Source organism: Lactuca sativa, chromosome 9, assembly GCF_002870075.4.
Source record: "Lactuca sativa cultivar Salinas chromosome 9, Lsat_Salinas_v11, whole genome shotgun sequence".
Taxonomy (NCBI): domain Eukaryota; kingdom Viridiplantae; phylum Streptophyta; class Magnoliopsida; order Asterales; family Asteraceae; genus Lactuca; species Lactuca sativa.
The window spans coordinates 145,083,055-145,089,054 of record NC_056631.2 but is presented as its reverse complement, the minus strand read 5'-3'; positions in this window follow the sequence as shown (position 1 = coordinate 145,089,054).

Here is a 6,000-nt window from a genome sequence, read left to right as displayed (position 1 = left end):
TGTTCTTTGGTAAGTGGTAAGAAGCAGAGAAAATGATATGGATTCATGGCTAGGTTCAGTTCAAGGGTGGTGTTAGGGCATATCTGCATGTTCTTGCCTGATGAAGGCTTTGTAGCACGACTCTAACACCTGATAGAGTCTAGCAGACTGGGGTTTTGACTTGTAGTGATTTCAGTTAGGCGTTCTTGCATGTAGTTGGCGAAACCATGGGTTAGGCCCATGGCGGTTATGGAAGTGATGTAATACTATGGAGCAACCATAGCATTCACAAGGGTATTATGTGGTTATGGAAGTAATGTAAGACTGTGGAGCATCCATAGCATTCACTAGGTTAGTATGCAGATGTGGGAGTATTATAAGACTACGAAGTAGCGGTAGCATTCACTAGATTAGTATGTGGTTGTGGAAGTGTTGTAAGATTGTGGAGTAGCTATAGCATTCACTGGGTTGGTAGGCAGGCTATGACAGAGATGGAAGTCTATGACTTGGCTTGTAGAATTCTTTAGGATGATTTAGATCACCATAGGTCTGGGTGAAGGGTTGTGAGTGGGCCTCATGGTTTGTAATACTTGGGTAGATCATAGGTTTGTTTGGGGCCAAATGTGATGTAAGAATTTTGTTCGGTTTGTAGCAATCACTGGAGTGAAGATGAGTTGGTGAGTATTCGTACGTTGGTTAGTGGGGTTGTTATTTATTAGGAATGAATAACTGATGGAGTCGTATTGGCAGATGGGTCAAGACAACCTTTACCGGTTCGACTCTTAAATTTGGTAGTTGATTTGGTATTAGAAGTAGGATTTCCAGCATAGGTGGATGGTCAGGATTTATGTTTTATGAATACTAGTGGATTAGTTCAGAGCGGATGGGTTTGTTTAGTTTGGTTTGCAAAGTTGAGTCATTATGGGAGCGGCTCAAAATAGTTCCATTTGTTTGGAAGACAAACATTGTGTATGGTTTCTAGTTTCCACGAAAAACGATAGATTATTCTTCTATTGTCTGAGGGCATAATATCAAGGTTTGTTCCTAGTTAGGGTATGTGATTCTGCTAACGTTAGGCTTTGATAGCAAGGTGATGATCGATATTCAGGGTGAGATGATTTCTTCTATGGCAGGGGAAGTAGTAAGGAATGATTTTGGGGGTGAAATCAAATTCAAGTGGGGAAGAGTTGTAACGTCCTTTTTGAGGATGTTTCTTAATTCATTATTACAGGGCCGTAGTGTGACCATGTAAAGATCTTGGGCTTCAATGGAATGGAGTTTAGACTCTATTGGAGGTGTATGCTGTTGGATGAGTGATCTAACCTTCGATTGTTTAATGGAAGCTGAGGGGTAAAATGGGAAAAGTTATGTTTCATGCTTCTTGCATAAATTAAGGATTTTAGTTTGATATGTATTTATTCATAAGTGACAAAATAGAATTATAAAGCTCTTCCATACCTTTCTGTGGATACAAATATCATCAACAACAAAGTTAAAACGAAAAGTTATGATTTTTTTAAGTTAAGCTGGAAAAAGGAGTCTGGCAGTACGTTGGGCATACACTAGAAGTACGTTGGCCATACTAGCTGAGGGAAGTCATGTTTTAGTGAGGTTACCTTGGGCATAACAAAAGGTACGCATGGCGTACCGCCGCAGTAACAAAACCCTAGTTTCATGGTTTTGAGTCCTATTTAAGGACTCTAACCCCTTGGGGTCCTTCCTAACATCGGTCTCCACCATCTTGGGCCTCCAACTCGAAACCCTAGCCCCTAGAGAAAATATTGAGCCTTTTTATGGTTCTTGGGTGCATTTTTGAAGAAAGAGAAGTCCAAGCTTGTTGATTGTTGAAGCTCAAGCTTATAGATCCAGAGCCTACATTGCTTTTCTCAACTCCAGAAGGTATAAAGTTTGAAACTTGATGATTCACTTGTTAGATCTAGCTAGTGTTGGGTTTTATGAGCATTTTTCCCAAAACCTTGGTCCTTGTGAGTATGGACTACTCCATACCATTTAAGTTGACCTTTCAGACGTTTATAAGGGCATGGTGTCATAAAAATGCAAGCTTGGCCCTTACCTCTCACCCATGAATGAGTTGTGTGGTTTTTGGTGATGCTAGAACTTGGGGTTTTGAGATTAAGCTCTCTTTAGAAAATTCAAAGGCATAAAGTTGGAGACTTTATGTATTGAATGCCTTTTAGGGTCAGGTCTGAGGTTGGGGTAAAGTGTATTAATGATTAAGAGCTTAAAGTATAGGGTTTCAGTTTAGGCCTAGTATGTTGAGCGTAAATTTAGCTACGCACAACATAGTCACCTTCTAACATCCCGATGTCAAGGTAATTTCAATTTCAACCCTATGTTTGAAATAGTATTGCATTTTAGCCCTTGGATTGAAAAGGATTTTAATTTGTCCCATAGTGGCAATATGGTAATTTGGTCCAAGTGTAGTACGTTTAGTGTACGTTGTGTACACTAGGCATACTAGGGCGCGCCCTAGTACACTGGACGTACACCTCATACGTGGGGTGTACGTGAAGAATGTGGAAACCCTAATTTTTAAAGATTGGTCCATATATAAACCTCATTATAACCTCATGTCTCATTTCTTCATCAGCATCCCTTTATAAAAAATGACCCCAAGCAAACCTTAAGTGAGAAGAGTGCATTTTGATCCCATTGGAGTGCTATGGGGGTGTTCTTGAAGAAGACGAAGGTGGTAAGAAGAGCTTGGAGCTTGGAATCATCTTGGATCTGGGATTTCCTTTTTGTTAGCAACCTCGAGGAGGTATAAAGGTTACAACTTAATTACTTCATCTTCTAGATTAAGATATTTCTTCCTTTAAGACACTTTTTGTCCCAAATATGGTGATTCTAGAGCATGGCATGCTCTTGACCCAATAAGTCGTCCTTTCAAACCTTAGGAGGGGTCTTAATTCATAAAAATGTGGTCTTGATGCTTAGTTTTGCTACATGCTTGTTATAGAGGGTCTTAATGCATTAAGATGATGAGATATTGTATTTTAAGCACTTAATGGTCATGCAAAGTCACAAAGTTGGAAACTTTATGACTCTTGAGGATATTTTGACCTTGGATCTGATTTTGGACTTGGAGATCTGGAGCATTAAGCTCTTAATCGGGAAAGGGCTGAACTGGCATGTACGATGGGCGTATCACGTGGTACAATGCGCGTACGTGGTTAGCGCCCCGTCAGCTGGTCAACCACCGAGTACGCCCATCGTACAGAAGAGTATGCCTTGTTGGGTTTTGAGCAAAACAACAATCGTATGGTGCACATGAAAACCCTAAAGCTTTAGATCTAGGTTTTTCTAATTATACATGCAATAATCATCCAAAGCTTGTAAACGCTAAATCTAGCATACCAAAATAGAAATCAACATAAATAATAAGTAAGAATGTTACCTTTCAGTTGTTGCTTGATAACCTTGAGCTTTCGAGAACCTAGCACATCATTTATGATGCCTTTAATAGATCACAAACACCAAAATAATTGGAGAATATTAGAGAGGGGGGAAGCTATTTTCGGCTCTTGGAATCCCTCTAGGGTTGTGGTAGCCGAAAATGTGATGCCTAGGGGTCCTTTATATAGGTAAGGTATTAGGGTTTCAGTCAAAGACCTAATCTGGTTGCTTAGGCTCCAAGCAGCCCATAGAAATCTTCCAGAACCCTAGCCATGGACGATTTCTTATGGGCTACCCATAAGATTTCGTCCACCCCTATCTTTAGGGATCCTCAACCCATTTTGCAACTATCACATAATTACAATATCAGTCCCCTTAATTCAATTATCCTCTTTTGACCATAAAATTAATTCTAAATTAATTCTTGACCAATGTTAATTAAATAATTTGATATCTCTTTTAATATATTATTCATATAATATATTAATAAATCACATTTATCCTCTTCTCTTCCTTTTAAGTTGCTCCGGTAAAGGCAACCCAAAAGGACCATGCTACAACATGGTCAAGTACATACCAAATATAGTTATGGGTTTAGACACTAATCCAACAGCCTCCCACTTGGGTAAGTCTAATAACTATAAATGCAAGTACGACTTCAAAATCCGATTGGCAATCGTAGCTCTCAAAAGCCGTTGTCGAACTCTGACACGTCCTTTAGATAAGGGATCATATAATCCTCCGTTCTCAAGATATTGTGTGGAAAATACATGGAACATAGTCATACTTATTGTCCAACATTTTGTTTCTCTATCTCTGATTTGTCCGACATAGAACTTAATTGAACACATCAACTCAGTCCTGACCGGGCCCATCACATAAGTCAACAAAATCATTGAGGGGCCCAAGATATCGCTTTTAACCTCACAGGATAAAAGGAATAGATTAACTTCGACTTATATGCTTGTACTATTTACTCATTAAATCGTACACAATAATATGTTTTATAATATCAAGTCACTGATGTGTTTACACATTATCAATGCACAACCAACTCGTAAACAACAACTCATATATCAAGGTTTAAAGACTATATGATATTATCATCTCATAATTACTCATGATAAAATTCCATGAAGCGATTCATGTGAGGGTGGGTTTAATCTAATACTCAAATCTTATTTCAGAAGCACTCATGAATGTTGCAACAACTTTTGTTATGTCTAAACGCTTAGACAATCTACAAGCCAATTCATGATAGTTTGGATTCATACTTACTTCCAACATATGATTGACTGTGGATAGTTTAAATAATCTTATTATTTAGGAAGTCAAAACATGCAAAGTGAAACAATACACAAGACATGTGAGTTGTAGTTACAAGTCGGTTTCACATTGACATATGTAAACGCACAGTAACTTGGTGTTATAAAACGTATTGTTGTGTGTAATTTGATGAGTAAGTAAAAGCAAGCATTTGGGTCGAATTTTATCCGTTCCCTTTACCCAATATGGTTAAAAGAGATATTTGTGGGCCCTTCGATGCTTTAGTGATGACACCTCTAAGTGCTTGGCCAAACCTGGACTCATTTGATTTGTTCAATTAGTCATTCGTTATAAACCAGAAATCGGGAAACAACAGATGGACAGAGAGAATGATTAAAATCCATGTCTCAATTCCATATGATATCTAGAATGGAGGAATATATGATCCCTTATCTAATGGACGCATCATTGACTAGGTCAGAGTTTGACAACGGCTTTTAACAGCTACAATTGCTAGTCAGGATTTTGGAGTCCTACTTACAATAATAGTTATTAGACTTATCCAAGTGAGAGACTGTTGGATTAGGTGTTTAAGCCCATAACTATAATTGGTATGTCCTTGACCCCGAGACTAGCGTGCTCTATTTGGATTGCATATCACCAGGACAATTTGATAGGATGGACTTTTGAGAAGAGGTTATTTATGATTTGTTAATATATTATAAGTTTTAATATATTAATATGAAATCATATGATTTAATCAGTATTGATCAAGAATTAATTTGGAATTAATTTTGTGATCAAAAGAGACTAATTAAATATATGGGGATTGATTTGGTAAATCATTCATTCTTATGGTGTGGGCCAATGATCCATGATTCCTTAGGTTGGGCTAAACCCATGTGACAACCCATGGATGATCCATGGAGGTTTAAACCCATGGAACCTAAAGAATATGGAAGGTCATGCACATTAGGATTTACATGGTGTAACCCTAATCTTGCCACACTATATAAGAAGCCCCTTAGCATCCAAAAGAAACACTAGTGATCCTTGGACTTCCATGAGCCGATTTTGGTGCAAGAAATACTCTCCCAAAAGTATCCTTTGTTCTAGGTGTGTTGTGATTCTATTTGAGGTGCAACACTTAGGGCACTAAGTTCTTAAATGCTAAACTCAAGAAGTTATACAAGCTACAACAAAGAGGTAATTCTATAACACTCTTTTATGCAGATTATGTCATTTCCACTCTAGTTGTAGGCTTAATGCTTTGGAACCAATATTGCATGTATAATTAGAGAAAACATAGATCCAAAGCATTTAGGGTTGTATGTACAC